Source organism: Diabrotica virgifera, chromosome 2 (assembly GCF_917563875.1).
Source record: "Diabrotica virgifera virgifera chromosome 2, PGI_DIABVI_V3a".
NCBI classification, from domain to species: domain Eukaryota; kingdom Metazoa; phylum Arthropoda; class Insecta; order Coleoptera; family Chrysomelidae; genus Diabrotica; species Diabrotica virgifera.
The window spans coordinates 254,632,712-254,643,254 of NC_065444.1; positions in this window are offsets into that span (position 1 = coordinate 254,632,712).

Here is a 10,543-nt window from a genome sequence, read left to right on the forward strand (position 1 = left end):
AATCAGACTGCTATTTATCACCAAATGGGCGTTTTAATGAGTGGAACATGTAGAATATGTCAAATGACAGGAATTATGACAGGTGATAAATAGCAGTCTGATTTTTGCATGAGAGTTTAATCTCTGTTCGGAGAGTTTAAGTCTGTTGTGTCGGACACAATGAATGTGCCGTTTTCGTGATCTGACCGTTCCAAATTTTTAACCTGTTCCACAATTAAAACTGCCCCTGTTCCAGTGTTTCCAGCTATTAATCAACTTTTTTTTCATACGCGGGATCCAGACCTATTAGATTAGGTTTAATAAAACGTAATTTTTTAATATTAATGTTTATTATTTTTATATTGTCGTAATAGACCAGGAAGTATCTGTTTTGAGGTGGATGTGAGAAGTGGCATTCGGATTTTTGCAGATAAAATTAGGTGACAACTTCGGTAATTATAATTGACTTATGCTCCTTCTCAAATATGCCCGGAATATTAATAAAAAAATTAAAATATGTAAAAATTTCGAAAAACATCGATTTTTTTCAACTTTCATTGCTTATAACTTTAAAACGATTCATTTTGGAACAAAGTCGTACAGAAATAAAATAAAGATAATTAAATTTCCTAAATGTCCTAAATTATTACCCTTTCTGCAAAACAGCAATAAATATAAAATAAGGGGGCAAAATAAGCCTGTTTTTATTCAATGTTTTTCAACCACTTTGGTTGCACTTAGAACCTTCATAATTCGCTTAGAAAATTCTTACAACATACTTAATCCGTCCACCAAATTTCATTAAAATCGACATAATAGATTTTGCATAATAATTTTGCAATCTAAATTTTTTTAAAAAAGTTTACATTTTTTAAAAACTTTCTGAATAAAAAGTAGACCATTTAGAAGTTTGCTAATTTTTTTACATATCAAAAGGCGCTCTACCTATCTAATACACCTTACAGAATTAAAATTGGATTATTTAAGCGGCCTCAGCACTGTTTTAAAGTTATAAACAATTTTTTGGCTTATAAACAAATATAGTGAGGACGTTTGAGTTGGAATAAATTCATGTTTTCGAGAATGAGCGACTCTGGAGATAAATCCCGAAACAGGTCGATTTTTATATTTAAATTATAATTTTTTGGCATATATATCATACTAGTGACGTCATCCATCTGGGTGCGATGACGTAATCGATGATTTTTTAAATGACAATAGGGGTCGTGTGCTAGCTTATTCGAAAGGTTATTTAATTTTCTATTCATTAATATAGACATTAACATAATTATTTATACAGGGTGCTCAACATTTTGTTTTTAAATTAATTGCTACCAAAAGAAGAAAGTTTATAATTTATTTAATTCGAAATACATTTTCATGTTGTTCTAAAACAAAAAAAATATTTATTAGATAAATAACTGAAAAATGAATTTATTCCAACTCAAACGTCCTCACTGTATTTGTTTATAAGCCAAAAAATTGTTTATAAATTCAAAACAGTGCGGAGGCCGGTTAAATAATCCAATTTTAGCTCTTAGGGGAGTGCATTTAGATTTTCACTTCGGAAAAAATCAAACAAGATAAAACTTTTTGTAATTTCATTAAGAAATGTTTAATAAACAACATATCAAAAAGTTCTACTCGAGAAGTGGGTGCTTCATTTTTTATTAAACAAATGAACAGCGAAGTTAAATGTTTTTTTTAAATAACTCCGAAAATATACTTTTTAGAAAAAAACTGACTTGACCATTGAAAAATTCAGAAAATTTTACAAAAAAAACCTTATATAAAGATTTTTCTAAATTAAATCTCTAGCTCCTGTAATTTTTTATTTATAACGCTAAAGTCACCCTTCTCACACACATTGGCGCACTGTAAACTAGCGTTGGAAGAAGTGCACGGTTGAGTTTTTTTAACGTAATTCTTTAACTAATGGATTAAAAGAAATTTTACAAATTGGAAATGAAAGAAGATGAAATAAGCTATCTTATGGTTGTAATAAAAAGAAATAAAATGTATGGACATAAGTACGGTGTGGGCGGAAAGTGAGCCTTAAATGAATTTTGTTTAAAAATTATTTAAAATTGTGTAACTAATACAATTTTACTTGTAAAACTCTCAAATTTGCACAACTTAACTCTCAATGATCTTACTAAACGATGTTTTATTCAAAAAAAATCTCAAAAATTTAATTCAACTAATACGATGTCTCAAAAAATGTAATTTTTGAAAACTTCGTAGTTTTACAGAATTCCCACCACTTTAAGACGGTATTACTCAAATTTGAATAAATCTAATACAATTTTTTTGCTATTGTTTTAAAGCTTTGGATGTAATCTTTAAAAAACACTGAATTATTTTAGTTTAAAAATGAAATAAACAATTTATTTTTGAGAAAACTAAGAAAGATAACAAAAATGTAATACAAAAACCGAAAATTACCAGCTGAAAAAATGTATATACAGAGTGATCAAACCTTTTTTTTGTAAAACTTACCTAAAATACATTTAATAGTAAGCTTCAACAATAATAAATGTTTAACAAAAAAAAAATTTTTTTAGCTCTTATACAGTATGTCTGCGTAACTTGGAACCTATTGATAACTTTTTAATATCAGTTTTATGAAAAAAAGTTATTCTTTATAAAATACTCTGCATCGTATATAACATAAGATGCAACCATCAAATATCAAATTTTGTTAATTTTGTACGAGGTATGTCAAAAATATGAATTTTACTCAAGAGTAAAGTACCTTTATATTTCACAATATCGAAAATTTTTATAAAGAAAAGTTGTTTGGAATTAAAACTATGTTCCAATATGTAATTATATCCTTCTAATCATAAATTTGTTTTTTTTAATATTCTTTCTAATACATTTTAATTTTTAATATTATTGTAAAAATTATTTGTTTATCTTTTTTTAAGAATAAAATTCCATATTTGTTTGATTGGATTCTACTTGTTTTTCATTTAAATATCCGCCATTTTGGATCCGCCATTTTGAAATTTAAATTTTTAATCTTTAATTCAGATTCAACAACCTGTTAAAAATTAAGACAATAAATGTTTTAGAAAAATGTTCTTTTTTTATGTTCTTTTATGAAAGTCCGCATTTTGGATCCGCCATTTATAGTTTATAATGTTACATTTAAGTTAGGTTTATCAAAGCACTCAAAAATAAATATATGTAGAAATAAATACATTTTGTAAAGAAATTATGATTTTACAACTATTTTTTAAGTTATCCGCCATTTTGGATCTGCCATTTTATAATTTAAATTATCAAAATTTGAATCAGGTTCAGCAACCTCTCAAAAATATCCACAAATATGCAAACAAACACGTTTTATAAAAAAAATTCTGATTTTACAACTACTTTTTAAGGATTTTTAGGAAAAAATCCGCCATTTGGAATCCGCCATTTTGAATTTTCAAATTGTAATGTCAGATTCGGGTTCAGCATAATCAAAACTAAAATAAAAACATTTTTTATCAAAATAAAATGTTGAATTCACCCATATTCTTAACATTATTTATACAAAACAATTGTTATTGTTTAAACAATTAATAAACAATTAGCGGCGAAATTTGTGAGTAGAACTTTTTACTTTAACACATTGATAAACTAACAAAAAAAGTTTTAGAAAAATATAACCTTGTTTGATTTTTTCCGAAACATTGTATCTTTTCGTTCTAATTGCACTCCCCTATCTGTGAAGTGTATTAGATAGGTAGAGCGCCTCTTTATACGTAAACAATTAGCAAACTTCTAAATGGTCTACTTTTTGTTCAGAAAGCTTTTAAAAAAATTTAAATTTTTTTAAAAAATTTAGATTGCAAAATTATTATGCAAAATCTATTAAGTCGATTTTAATGAAATTTGGTGGACAATTTAAGTATATTGTAAGAATTTTCGAAGCGAATTACATTTAATAGCGAATTATATTTAAAGCGAATTACGAAGGTTCTAGGTGCAACCAAAGTGGTTGAAAAACATTTAATAAAAGCAGGCTTATTTTGCCCCCTTATTTTGTATTTATTGCTATTTTACAGAAAGGTTAATAATATAAGACATTTTTAACCGGACGAATATGATACAAAATTCAATTCCAATTCAATTTTCCAAAATGAATCGTTTTAAAGTTATAAGCAAAGAAAGTAGAAAAGATCGATGTTTTTCGAAATTTTTAAATATTTTAATTTTTTTATTAATGTTCCGGGCATATTTGAGAAGGAGCATAAATCAATTATTATTATTGAAGCTGTCACCTAACTTTATCTGCAAAAATCCGAAGGCCACCTCGCACTTCCAAAAATAGACGATTTTTCACAGATCCGTCCTGGTCTATAATTAAAATAAAAAAATTAGTGTTTATTCTCACATGTTGAGGCATTATGGCATTTAGAGTTGCACAATACGTTAGACCTTTTATACTTACATAATTTTGAAGAGCATTTCTTATTGCAGTAGCATTCAAATATAAATATTTACTTTTGATTGAGACTGGCTGAATGACTATAGTCCAAGCAAAAAAAAAACAAAAAAAATGTCAACAAATACTAAATTGTTTCCTTAGGACAGAAGGGGTGTAAGTGACAATTATTAAGAAATTGGGTTAAATACAAAAATGGACTCGCAAACACATAGAAAATATGGTGGCTTCAAACTTTCTACATAAACTAACAATAACATGATCAAAGACGACATGTCATTGAAAACATGCTAACATGTACCTAGATTTTTAAACTTGTCTAGGACTTTGAACAAAGTTTTCTCAAAACTTGACACTTACACCCCTTGTGTCCTAGGGGCCTTAATTACGAACAAAATGTAAGACATAGAGGGCCAGGTTTGATATTGAAACAGGCAAGATATACCTCAAATCACTGTAATGAACAAGAAGGTCTATAAATTTATTCATCATAAAATATTGCTGTTTGTAATAAACTTATAATAAATGCAAAACTAGAAAGCTAATATTTTAAATAAATAAATGGATAGCATTGTACATGTTTTAACATAACAACTTTTTCATTTATTAAAACCTTTTGTCAATAATGTGTTAGGTTAGGTATATAGAAAATAAACTAATGAAATGAGCAATACAATAAAATTAATTGGTAAAATGGATGGAAAATTCAATTATTTTCACGCAATGAAAAATATGTATTTACACAATGCTGAATTTATATTTTCACTTTATTAATGGAATATTTCATGTAATAATATTTTACAATTCATAATAATACAAACGTGTGATTTTTCAGATTCAAAAACGACCGATTTAAAATGTTAACAAATTGAGATTTTAAATAATTTTTATTGATGTGATTTATTTTATTTCTTTTTATTTTTCCAATAAAAAGAAAAAAAATATTCCAGAATAATTAACATAATTCATAATATTCTCAACGTTCAAATACGTGTCCGTCCAAATAAATGGAAATGGATTAAGAGTAAGCGCTGGATTAAAGTGTTGTAGACCAGCTAAGGTCTAAAATTGGGTAGACGGTTTACTTCACTATAAGTTCACTTATCATTAGAATGATTATTTCATTCATAGGAGATTCTGAATAATAGAAAGCTACAGAAATAAAAATTAAAGTGATAATTTTTGAAAATATCCCGTCGCGTCGTCAAGTAATATTACGTCAGATGCCCTTCGTTGCTACGAAAAAATACATTCAGTGACATTAACGACAATTACTGTTTTAAAAGTTATAAAAGTGATGACTTTCAACCGTTAAATATTTATAACAACTGTGTGTTTAACTGTAGTAATATGTACTTACATAAATAAATTACAATAAAATTTTGGTTTTGAACAGTTTTATTCATGAAATAATCGCAGCAAATTACACTCGATCTCTAAAATGATTATTGAATTGTTTCCTTCGTGCCACTTTGACATAATTTCACTCCCCTTAAAACTGTGAAATTAAAACTGTCAAAGTGTCACTCGGGAAAAAAATTCGATAATTTTAGAGCTCTTGTGAAATTACTACTGATAATTTGTGAACTAATTAGTAAAATAAACGTCATGCTCTCAGAGCTAGAGGAAGCAGCATCTCTTAAAAATTGGTTTTTCGTTTTCTTATTTAACCGTTTACTCTTAATAGCTCTTAATAGTAGGGGAAGCAAGTATGATAAACGTGCAGTTACTCGAGTGTTATGGGGACCTATTGGGTTGTGAAGATTAGGTCATAAAACTAAAAAAAGTTAAGTTTTCCATTTTACTGGGGAGTTTATATTTTTAATTTAATTTTCCATTTCCAAAAATCGTTTTTTCCAATTATAGCGCCATTTATCCAGAATTCGAAAAAATGTCTCGAATAAAAGTTACTTATTTTTACGTAAAAAATGCATATCTACAATAAAAAATGGGGGCTTATATTTAAGATTTTTAAGTAAACCCCACCCACCCTCAGTAGGTGGTCGTGTTTGATGTTGAAAAAATATTGAACACATATTTTTAAATTTTTTGATCTGATGTTCATTTCGCGAAATATCGCGGAGTTCCTATTTAAAATTCTTAAGTTACCCCCACCACTCTCCGTTGGGGGTTATGTTTGGTATCATTCGATAGAATTTTGAAAAATATTAAACACGTATTTTTCAGTTTTTCGATCTGAAACTTTGTGGCTCAGTAATTTCCTTACGCTCCTCTTAAATCGTCAGATTTTTTAAATATAAACTGTTCTGCATGTACTTAACTTACTCGTATAATTAATTATATGGGAACAAAAGATATAATTAATTATATTCTTTTATTAACAAAAAAATGCTTAGGTAATTAATTCAAAATTCATTCAAATTATTTGCATATACAGAATAATTTAGTCTGACATTAAATGTTGAAGGCACCACGGGTATTATAGATTATAACGCTTTCGGTCAACGTATATCCCTCGGGACAAAGGCGCTTGGTATATACACCATTGAACTCAAGCGTTATTATCCCTTTAATACCCTTGGTACCTTAAAAACTAGAATATAATATATTAAAATACTAGGTATTATAATTGCATTATATTTAGCATCTACATATTGCATCTACACATCATTGAACTGATATGTAGATGCAATTAGAGTCTGATTTTTATACTCACATTAAAATGATTCTCACATGTCTTCTGTGAAATACCTTTCTCATTTCTTTTGCATGCCTTTAACCATTTTAAACGACGTTTTTAATCTTGAGTTATACGAATAAATAGTATTCAGGGCGTTTTATAAGTGGTATAATACTACTGGTATTTTTAACACATGGAAACGATACACTATTTGTAATATTGGTTTTGTGTTGTTTCCATATTTAATCATACGGCTTACACTCCCTCTAAGGGGAAAATTGACTCATCCCAGATACTTACGGTATCAAAAGAATTGAGCTCTGATGGGACTCTTTCCGTGTTATCGAGCCCTAGGTGACTTGGTATGCAGGTGTATCTCCCAAAAATTTTCGTACACAATCTGGCCGTTGCTAGTAATACAGCTTTCTGCATGGTCATTTAGACCTAGCATTTTTATGCTGTCGAGGATTGATTTTGTGTTGCTTCCATCCAGATTTAGCCATACGGCTCACACTCCCTCTAAGGGGAAAATTGACTCATCCCAGATACCTACGGCTTCCATTATTATTATTAATATTATTAAAGCGCAGATAAAAATACATTATACACGAAAAAAATCTAACCTTCAAAACACAATGTTTTTAAAACAACGAAATGTCAATTTTAAATACAAACAATCTTCCAGTGTTCCCAGTAGTCTAGGCGCCAGAGGGGTCACCGTGTCATATTCAATTCTGATGGACAAACTCAACGGTTTCTTATGGATTTTTGGCTGCTGATTACGAATTTCGAGGGGGGATTTCGATCCGAGTGGTTAAAAAATTGTTATAAACAATTTAATTGTTTATAAATTGTTTATAAGGCTCTGGCTCATAAACTAAAAGAGATAAAAAAAATGTTTCAAATAAAATTTGTTGCTTAATAAAAAACGAAGAAATAACCGTTTACTAAACTTAAATCTAACAATTAGAACTCAAGATATTGTAAAATTAGTGCACAATGCAAATTGCAAATTGCAAATTGCAAAATAAGTATTTTTCGAAGCTTTATCGATCGTCACTCGGCTTCTACGCATGCAAATGAGCCTTAGAAGGTGTCGTTTTAAAGCTTAATTAACAGGCTTCCAAACAAAGTTTATTAAATTACTTGATCTTCATTTGTTTTAAAGTTATACCCGCTTGAAGTTACAATTTGCTTAAAAATATTGTACATTCATTTGTTTATAAGGGTTTCAAGCAAATTTGAGCTATAAACATTTATACTTTAATGAACAATAATGATAGAAAAACTCAAAAGGAACAATTTGAGGTTATGAAAATGTTCATAAGTTTATTTTTGGCCAAGGTGTCGATATTTTAATGGCGCGCTATGAGGCGGAAGATCGGCTTACAGTCAATTAAGTATTTTTCGACGCTTTATCGATCGTAATTCGGCTTCTACGCAGTATAATGAGCTTTTCATGATCTCATTTTAAAGATTAATTAATAGACTTCCAAACAAAGTTGTCGAATTACTTTATCTTCATTTGTTCTAAAGTTATACCCGTTTGAAGTTATAATTTTCTTAAATAATTTGTACATAAATTTTTGTATAAGGGTTTTTAGTAAATTTGAGCAATAAACATTTATACTTTAATTAAAACTAATAATAGAAAAACTAAGAAGGTGTATTTTGAGTTTAGGAAAGTGTTCGTAGGTTTATTTTTGGCCAAGATATTGATAATATAATAGCACGCTCTGAGGCTCAAGATCAACTCACAGTCAAGTAATAAATATCTTGGTAAATATACCGATCGACTGCTCTCGTGTTACACTATTTTGCTCAGGAAGCCTTTATATGTATGATTCTTAATATGTCTATCAATGTCTACAATAATATAATATACTACTGTCAATTCTGTCTATTTGTTACAACAAAATCATTGTCTCTTAATAGTGTAATGTGATATTGATTCGTTGCAATAATGAATAATTTAGTTAATAATAAATTATGTATTATATGTCCAAAAAATATCAACATCAAAGTGTCTTCTACTGAGAATGATGGTGCACGTATAATTGAAACAGCAAATATTCGTAAAATTTTTTCCTTGTTTTCTCTTGTTGAAGGAGTCATTTCTCTTGTTAAAGATATGCCACCAACATCAAACTCAATCCACTTACATATAAAACGAGCATTTTATGTGGTGTACACACAATTAACGTGCCTCGAAGATTCTGCAAAAGAACTTGATCCACTTGTTTATGGATATCTTATAGATAATGAAACTCTGAAGCCCCAAAAAGTTTTAATTTTAATGCCTTCAAAATCATATTTAGTACCACCATGTGTCTGTAAAAATTGCTCGAAGAATTTATGCAGATGAAAAAAAGCTGAGATTCCCTGTATATCTCGATGCAGATGTATGAAAGAAAATGTTTGTAAAAATAGTAATAATAAATAATATCAACTCACCTTTTAGTTATATTTCTGAAATATTAGTTTTTAATGTGTTTTTTCTCTCATTTAGTACAAAAAATAGAAGACAAAATAAATAGAGTGAAAGGTGATACGAGATACAGTATGATGATTTAATTATAAGAAGTATATGATAAAATTTTATTAGGATCTTCAAAAATGAAAAATGAAGATAACGTATATATACATAGAAATTATAATTTGCGTCGAGATCTTAGCGCGTGAACCTTTACGCTGTGAGCCAATCTTGCGCCTCATAGCGCGCCATTAAAATATCGACATCTTAGCCAACACTAAACTTACGAACAGTTTCATAAGCTCAAATTGTTCCTTTTGAGTTTTTTTCTCATTATTATTAATTAAAGTATAAATGTTTATAGCTCAAATTTGCTTGAAACCCTTATAAACAAATGAATGTACAATATTTTTAAGAAAATTATAACTTCAAACGGGTTTAACTGTAAAACAAATGAAGATCAAATAATTTAACAAACTTTGTTTGGAAGCCTCTTAATTAAGCTTTAAAAGGACACCTTATAAGGCTCATTTACTTGCGTAGAAGCCGAGTTACGATCGATAAAGCTTCGAAAAATACTTATTTTGCAATTTGCAATTTGCATTGTGCACTAATTTTACAATATCTTGAGTTCTAATTGTCGGATTTAAGTTTAGTAAACGGTTATTTCTTCGTTTTTTATTAAGGAACAAATTTTATTTTAAACATTTTTTTGTATCTTTTTTAGTTTATGAGCCAGAGCCTTATAAACAATTTATAAACAATTAAATTGTTTATAACAATTTTTTGACCACTCGGATCGAAATCCCCCTCGAAATTCGTAATCAGCAGCCAAAAATCCATAAGAAACCGTTGAGTTTGTCCATCAGAATTGAAAATGACACGGTGACCTCTATTTGGCGCCTAGACTACAGTTCATTGTTCTCTTATCCTGGAACGAGCAGCGTGGCGTTACATAGCGTGCTGCGCTTTTCGTGTTGGATAGCTGGCGATCACAACTTTACATATTTAT